General features: G+C 39.0%; 1 non-coding gene and 2 pseudogenes across 1 annotated transcript; 1 reads left to right on the top strand and 2 right to left on the bottom strand.

Moving 5' to 3' along the window:
* Window positions 1-1,604: 1,604 nt before the first annotated feature.
* LOC124898351 lies at window positions 1,605-3,923 on the bottom strand (annotated as a pseudogene).
* A 739-nt stretch (window positions 3,924-4,662) lies between these two features.
* Window positions 4,663-4,734, bottom strand: TRNAN-GUU. The gene has a single exon. It is a non-coding gene; the product is annotated as a tRNA-Asn (tRNA).
* A 292-nt stretch (window positions 4,735-5,026) lies between these two features.
* LOC124898367 lies at window positions 5,027-7,545 on the top strand (annotated as a pseudogene).
* Window positions 7,546-8,952: the final 1,407 nt, after the last annotated feature.

Consider the following 8,952-nt stretch of genomic DNA (forward strand, 5'->3'; position numbering starts at 1 on the left):
AATCCTTAGTTAGAATGGGATTCCAACTCAGCACCTTTTAAGTGAGATTTTAAGAAGAGTTGCTCTTTGGAGAGAACAGTACGATAAAAGTTGTAAGCTATGTTTTGGGGGGGGGGAGTTATTGTCTATCATTGGCCTCTATGGTAGAATCAGTTGGGGGACCTGAGAGGCAGTGGTTTAACCTACAACGGATGTCAGCGGTTCAAGTCTGCTTATCTCCAAATCGTGAACTTAGCTGATACAAAGTTTTATGATAGCACCCAATTTTTATGATTCGGCAGTTTGATCTATGATTTATCATTCATGGATGTTGATAAGATCTATCCATTTAGCAGAACCTTAGGATGGTATAGCCATAAAAGTGAAGGGAGAGGTTCAAATGAGGAAAGGCTTATGGTGGATACCTAGGCACCCAGGGACGAGGAAGGGCGTAGTAATCGACGAAATGCTTTGGGGAGTTGAAAATAAGCATACGTCCGGAGATTCCCGAATAGGGCAACCTTTCGAACTGCTGTTGAATCTATGGGCGGTCAAGAGACAACCTGGCGAACTGAAACATCTTAGTAGCCAGAGGAAAAGAAAGTAAACGCGATTCCCGTAGTAGCGACGAGCGAAATGGGATCTTCCTAAACCATGAAAATGGGGTTGTGGGAGAGCAATACAAGCGTCATGCTTCTAGGTGAAACAACCTGAATGTTGCACCCTAGATGGTAAAAGTCCAGTAGCCGAAAGCATCACTAGCTTACGCTCTGACCCAAGTAGCATGGGGCACATGGAATCCCGTGTGAATCAGCAAGGACCACCTTGCAAGGCTAAATACTCCTGGGTGACTGATAGCAAAGTAGTACCATGAGGGAAGGGTGAAAAGAACCCCCATCAGGGAGTAAAATAGAACATGAAATCATAAGCTCCCAAGCAGTGGGAGGAGCCAGGGCTCTGACCGCGTGCCTGTTGAAGAATGAGTCGGCGACTCATAGGCAGTGGCTTGGTTAAGGGAACCCACTGGAGCCGTAGCAAAAATGAGTCTTCATAGGGCAATAGTCACTGCTTATGGACCCGAACCTGGGTGATCTATCTATGACCAGGATGAAGCTTGGGTGAAACTAAGTGGAGGTCCGAACCGACTGATGTTAAAGAATCAGTGGATGAGTTGTGGTTGGGGGTGAAATGCCACTCGAACCTCGAGCTAGCTGGTTCTCCCCAAAATGCGTTGAGGCATAACAGTTGATTGGACATCTAGGGGTAAAGCACTGTTTCGGTGCAGGCCGCAAGAGTGGTACCAAATTGAGGCAAACTCTGAATATTAGGTATAGCCTTAAAATTAAGAAAGAGGGGTCAAAGTCAGCTAGTGAGACGATGGGGGACAAGCTTCATCGTCGAGAGGGAAACAACCCGGATCACTAGCTAAGACCTCTAAATGGCCACTCAGTGACAAAGAAGGTAGGGGTGCGGAGACAGCCAGGAGGTTTGCCTAGAAGAAGCCACCCTTGAAAGAGTGCGTAATATCTCACTGATCAAGCGCTCTTGCACCGAAGATGAATGGGGCTAAGTGATCTGCCGAAGCTGTGGGGTGTAAAAATACATCAGTAGGGGAGCGTTTTGCCTTATAGGGAAGCCTTCGCATGAGCGGTAGTGGACGAATTGGAAGGGAGAATGTCGGCTTGAGTAACGCAAACATTGGTGAGAATCTAATGCCCCGAAAACCTAAGGATTCCTCCGAAAGGTTTGTCCAGGGAGGGTGAGTCAGGGCCTAAGATCAGGCTGAAAGGTGTAGTCGATGGACAACAGGTGAATACTCCTGTACTACCCCTTGTTGGTCCCGAAGGACGGAGAAGGCTAGGTTAGTCGAAAAATGGTTATCGGTTCAAGAACGTAAGGTGTCGTTGCCTTTTTTCAGGGTAAGAAGGGGTAGAGAAAATGCCTCGAGCCAATGTTCGAATACTAGGCGCTACGGCGCTGAAGTAACCTATACCATACTCCTAGGAAAAGCTCAAACGACTTTAAGCAAGAGGGTACCTGTACCCAAAACCGACATAAGTGGGTAGGTAGAGAATACCTAGGGGCGCGAGACAACTCTCTCTAAAAAACTCGACAAAATAGCCCGGTAACTTCGGGAGAGGGGTGACACTTCACATCACAAAGGGGGTCGTAGTGACCAAGCCCAGGCGACAGTTTACCAAAAACACAGGTCTCCGTAAAGTCGTAAGACTATGTATGGGGGCTGACGCCTGCCCAGTGCTGGAAGTTCAAGAAAGTTGGTGACCTGATGACAGGGGAGACGACGACCGAAGCCTCAGTGAACGGCGGCCGTAACTATAATGGTCCTAAGGTAGCGAAATTCCTTGTCGGGTAAGTTCCGACCCGCTTAAAAGGCGTAACGATCTGGGCACTATCTCGGATAGAGGCTCGGTGAAATAGACATGTCTGTGAAGATGCAGACTACCTGCACTTGGAAAGAAAGACCCTATGAAGCTTCACTATTTCTTGGGATTAGCTTTGGGCCATTCCTGCGTAGCTTAGGTGGAAGGCGAAGAAGGCCTCCTTCCGGGGGGCCCGAGCCATCAGTGAGATACTACTCTGGAAGGGCTAGAATTCTAACTTTGTGTCAGGACCTACGGGCTAAGGGACAGTCTCAGGTAGACAGTTTCTATGGGGAATAGGCCTCCCAAAAGGTAACGGAGGTGTACCAAGGTTTCCTCGGGCAGGACAAAGATTAGCCCTCGAGTGCAAAGGCATAAGGGAGCTTGACTGCAAGACCCACCCATCGAGTAGGGATGAAAGTTGGCCCTAGTGATCCAATGGTGCCGAGTGGAAGGGCCGTCGCTCGACGGATAAAATTTACTCTAGGGATAACAGTCTGATCTTCCCCAAGATCTCATATCGACAGGAGGGTTTGGAACCTCGATGTTGGCTCTTCGCTACCTAGGTCTATTGTATGTTCCAAGGGTTGGGTTGTTCACCCATTAAAGCGGTACGTGAGCTGGGTTCAGAACATCGTGAGACAGTTCGATCCATATCCAGTGTGAGCGTTAGAGTATTGAGATTGAGAGGACCTTTCCCTAGTATGAGAGGACCAGGAAGGACGCACCTCTGGTGTACCAGTTATCGTGCCCACAGTAAATGTTGGGTAGCCAAGTGCGGAGCGGATAACTGCTGAAAGCATCTAAGTAGTAAGCCCACCCCAAGATGAGTGCATTCTTATTCCGACTTCCCCAGAGCTTCCGGTAGCACAGCCGAGACAGCGATGGGTTCTCTGTCCCTTCAGGGATGGAGCGACAGAAGTTTTTTTGAGAATTCAAGAGAAGGTCATGGCAAGACGAGCCGTTTATCATTACGATAGGTGTCAAGTGGAAGTGCAGTGATGTATGCAACTGAGGCATCCTAACAGACTGGTAGACTTGAACCTTGTTCCTACATGACCTGATCAATTCGATTAGGCACTCGCCATCTATTTTCATTGTTCAAATGTTTGATAAAATGAAAAAACCAAAATCTCTGCCCCCCCTCTATCTATTTAAGAGATGGAAGGGCAGAGGCCTTTGATGTCCCCTCCAGTCAAGAATTTGGGCCTCACAATCACTAGCTAATATGCTTTTCTCTCATGCCTTTATTCGTTCATGGTTCGATATTCTGATGTCCTAGGAGTAGAGGAACCACACCAATCCATCCTGAACTTGGTGGTTAAACTCTATTGCGGTGACAATACTGTAGGGGAGGTCCTACGAAAAAATAGCTCGACGCCAAGATGATAAAAATCTTAACACCTCTCATTTTTATTCAATATGAAAACAAAAAAAATGAAAAATCAAAAGAAAAATCAAAAGGTCATTTTATTCAAAACCCCAATTGTGACATCCCTTCTCTCCCACTTCACACCTCGGAGCGCACCTTTCTTATAGAGATAAATGTGCTTTCACATCTTCTTAACCCGAAATGGATGGGGAGAGGAAAGGTTCCTTTTTTTGAGGGTACTCCCAGGAACAGATCCAGTGGAGACGGGGTGGGGCCTATAGCTTAGAGGAATAGAGCACGTGGCTATGAACCACGGTGTTGGGGGTTCGAATCCCTCCTCACCCAAACCGGCCCAAAAGGGAAGTACCTTTTCCTTTGGGGTTAGGAAAATCATGATCGGGATAGCGAACCAAAAGCTATGGAACTTGGATGTGGGTCTTTTGTCAAAATGGAATGGCTTTTCTTTTTCTCTTTTTATTTATCGTGAATGGGGAAATCATTACACATAGTATGCCCGATCGGCATATTTTTTTGTTTTACGCCCCGTAACTCTTCCTCAGCTAGGCTTGGGCAGAATAGCAGAGCAAGTATTAGTAGCATAACAAAAAAGCCTTCCTCGTCATTAATATCTTTGCTCGCGGCAATTGTGACCTCTCGGGAGAATTGATGACTACATCAAAGATGCAGTGCTAGTACATCTGAGACTTCTTAATTGGCTAGTTGTAAATAGCCCCACCCCAGGGCTATGGAACAAAGGGTTATATCGGACATAGACCGAGGTATTGATGGTGATTTTCTAATCTCACAGAACAGAATATGATACGATAAGAGAGAATGCAATAGAAACAAAGACAGGGAACGGGTTACCTACTGTTAATGGGCAAAGCGAGCCCCTCTATTTTGAATTCTTTAATTCAGAATCAATCAAATCTCCCCAAGTAGGATTCGAACCTACGACCAATCGGTTAACAACTGACTGCTCTACCACTGAGCTACTGAGGAACAATAGGAGATTCGATCTCATAGAGTTCAATTCCTGTTCCCAACCCATGACCAATATGAGCTCGAAGCTTTCTTTGTAACTCCCGTAACTTCTTCATAGTGGCTTCCTTACATGCCTCATTTCAGAGGGAATCTCAAAGTGGCTCTATTTTATTATATTCCATCCATATCCCAATTCCATTCATTTAATATCCCTTTTGTCTCATTGACATAACAGATGTCGTTTCTAGTCTATCTATTTTTATTTTTTTCTATATTTGGAAAGTGAAAAAATCATCATATAATAATCTAGAAATTGCAATAGAAAAAGAAATAAGGGAGGTTTGTGATGATTTTTCAATCTTTTCTACTAGGTAATCTAGTATCCTTATGCATGAAGATAATCAATTCAATCGTTGTAGTCGGACTCTATTATGGATTTCTGACCACATTCTCCATAAGGCCCTCTTATCTCTTCCTTCTCCGAGCTCTGTTTATGGAAGAAGGAACCGAGAAGAAGGTATCAGCAATAACTGGTTTTATTACGGGATAGCTCATGATGTTCATATCAATCTATTATGCGCCTCTGCATCTAGTATTGGGTAGACCTCATACAATAACTGTCCTAGCTCTACCATATCTTTGTTTCATTTCTTCTAGAACAATCACAAACACTCTTTTGACTATGGATCTACTACCAGAAATTCAATGTGTAATCTCAGCATTCAATGTGTATTCCTGAATTATCTCATTTTTCAATTATTCAACCATTTCATTTTACCAAGTTCAATGTTAGCCAGATTAGTCAACATTTATCTCTTTCGATGCAACAACAAGATCTTATTTGTAATAAGTGGTTTTGTTGGTTGGTTAATTGGTCACATTTTATTCATGAAATGGCTTGGATTGGTATTAGTTTGGATACGGAAAAATCATTCTATTAGATCAAATAAGTACATTCGATCTAATAAGTACATTGTGTTAGAATTGAGAAATTCTATGGCTCGGATCTTTAGTATTCTCTTATTTATTACCTGTGTATACTATTTAGGCAGAACAGCCTCACCCATTCTTACTAAGAAACTGAAGGAAGCTAAGAAACTTAAAGAGGCCTCAAAAAAAGAAGAAAGGGAGGAAAGTGAGGAAGAAAGAGATGTTGAAACTGCTTCCGAAATGAAGGGGACTAAACAGGAACAAGAGGGATCCACTGAAGAAGATCCTTATCCTTCTCCTTCCCTTTTTCAAGAGGGATCCACTGAAGAAGATCCTTATCCTTCTCCTTTCCCTTTTTCGGAAGAAGGGTCGGATCTAGACAAAATCGATGAAACGGAAGAAATTCGAGTGAATGGAAAGGACAAAATAAAGGATAAATTCCACTCTCACCTTATAGAGAGAGGCTATAAAAATATTAATACTAGTAATTGTGAAATTTATGATAAAAAAGATTCTTATCTGAATAATGATAATGATAATAATAATAATAATAATAACACGGGTAATCCAAAAAATTTTAAATTGCAATTGCTTATAATAAAAATGAAAATCAAGACCTCTTCGGGTTTAAAAAACCTCTTGTGAGTATTCTTTTTGATTATAATCGGTGGAATCGACCATTTCGCTACATAAAGAATAATCGATTTGACCAAGCCGTAAGAACTAAAATGTCACAATAATTTTTTGACACATGTAAAAGTGATGGAAAACAAAGAATATCTTTTACATACCCGCCAAGTTTATCAACGTTTTGGAAAATGATAAAAAGAAAGATACACCTATTATCACTCCAAAAAATGCTCCCTCATGAATTGGACAATCAGTGGGTTTCTACCAATAAAGAAAAAAGTAATAATCTGAATAAGGAATTTTAAAATCGACTTGAAGTTCTAGACAAGGAATCTCTTTCTCTGGATATAATTGAAACAAGGACTAGATTGTGTAATGATGATACTAAAAAAGAATACATGCCTAAAATGTACGATCCTTTGTTAAATGGACCATATCGAGGAACAATCAAAAAAGGGGTTTCACCTTCAATCATAAACAATAATTCGCTAGAAAATTTGAAAGAGAGAGTGAGACTAAATAGGATTCATACTATCTTTCTTCCGAATACTGATTACCAAGAATTTGAAATAAAACTGGATACGATTGATAAAAAACCATTATCAACAGAAATTGACGAGTTCTTAACTTTCAATGAATTTGGTAACGAACCAAAATCGAGTTTAAATTTGAAATACCTTTCTTTATTTTCAGACCAAGAATAGGTAAGAACGCATTCAGATAAAAGAACTAAATTTTTAAAATTTGTATTCAACGCAATTGATCCTAATGAGACAAAATCTGAAAACAAATCGATTGTAATAAACGAAATCAGTAAAAAAACCTCGCTAGTCATGTAAATTAATCACCGAATTGGACCAACAATTGGGTAAATTTGAAGATGACCTTTCAGTAGATTATCAAATTCGTTTAAGAAAATTCAAACGTGTAGTTATTTTTACTGCCAACAACGAGAAGAAGGATCCTGATGAGACTAATGAGGAAGTGCCTTTAATAATCTATTCCCAACAATCTGATTTTTGGCGAGGTATAATTACAGGCTCTATGTGGGGTCAAAGGCAAAAAATAGTTTTTTGGAAACTATTTCAAGCAAATGCGCATTCCCCCTTTTTTATCGACAGAATAACCCTCCCCCCAAATCTTTTTTGTTTTGATATCTGTGGACTGATTAAACCAATTTTTTAAAATTGGACAGGTAAAGAGGGAGAATTCAAGATTCTAAAGTCTAAAGAAGAACAAACAAAAAGAGAAGAGGAAAAAAGAAAATGATAAAAAAAAGAAGAACACAAGAAAGGAAAAAGCACGGCTTGCGGTAGTAGAAGCCTGGGATAACATTCTTTGTGCGCAAATAATAAGAGGTTACATGTTAATAACTTAATCAATTCTTCAAAAAAATGTTGTATTACCTTCATTGATAATAGCCAAAAATCTCAGGCGTATGTTATTCTTGCAACTTCCTGAATGGTCTGAGGAATAGAGAAATGCATATTAAATGTACTTATAATGGTGTTCAATTATCAGAAACAGAATTTCTACAAATTGGTTGAGCGATGGGATTCAGATCAAAATTTTATTTCCTTTTTGTCTGAAACCTTGGCATATATCTAAACTGTACCCCTCCCGTGTTGAGCTGATGAAAAAGAAAAAACAAAAAGATGATTTTTGTTTTTTTAACAATTTTGGGAATGGAAGCTGAACTTCCCTTTGGTTCTCCCCGAAAGCGCCCTTCATTTTTTGAGCCCATTTTTAAGGAACTCGAAAAAAAATTTGGAAAATTTAAAAAGAAATATTTTATAACTTTTATAACTATAACTCGAAAAGTTTTAAAAGGAAAAACAAAATTATTTCGAAGAGTTTCAAAAGAAACCAAAAAATAGCTTATAAAAAATATTCTATTTCTAACAAAAATAAAAAAAGAACTTTCAAACATAAATCCAATTGTATTATTTAGATTCAAAGAAATATCTAAATCAAATAAAACAAAAAAAAGAAAAAGATTATCTAATTAGTAATCAAATAATTAATGAATCATTTAGTCAAATTGAATCTGGAAATTGGCCAAATTCTTCACTCATAGAAACCAAAATGAAGTGTTTGACTGATAGAACAAGTACAATAAAAAATCAAATAGAAAGAATTACAAAAGAGAAAAAGAAAGTAACTTCAGAAATAGACATTAGTCCTAAATCGCCAAAAAATATTTTCCAAATATTAAAAAAAACAAATACTCGATTAATATGTCAATTCCATTATTTTAGAAAATTATTCATTCAAAGATTATACATCGATCTATTTTTATCTATCATTAATATTACAATAATTAATACACAACTCTGTCTTAAATCAACAAGGAAATAGCTTAAATCAACAAAGAAATTGATTGAGAAATACATTTCTAATAATGAAATAAATCAAGAAAAAATTAATAATAAAAACAAAATTATCTTTATATTTATTTGGACTATCAAAAAGTCACTTTATAATATTTATAATATTAGTAAGAAAAATTCACATAGTTTTTTTGATTTATCCTACTTGTCACAAGCATATGTATTTTACAAATTATCACAAACCCAAGTTATTAATTTGTCTAAATTTAAATCTGTTCTTCAATATAACAGAACGTCTTTTTTCCTTAAGACTAAAATAAAGGACTATTTTAGAACACTAGGAATA

The sequence above is a fragment of the Capsicum annuum genome, chromosome 1 (genome assembly GCF_002878395.1).
Source record: "Capsicum annuum cultivar UCD-10X-F1 chromosome 1, UCD10Xv1.1, whole genome shotgun sequence".
Lineage (NCBI taxonomy): Eukaryota > Viridiplantae > Streptophyta > Magnoliopsida > Solanales > Solanaceae > Capsicum > Capsicum annuum.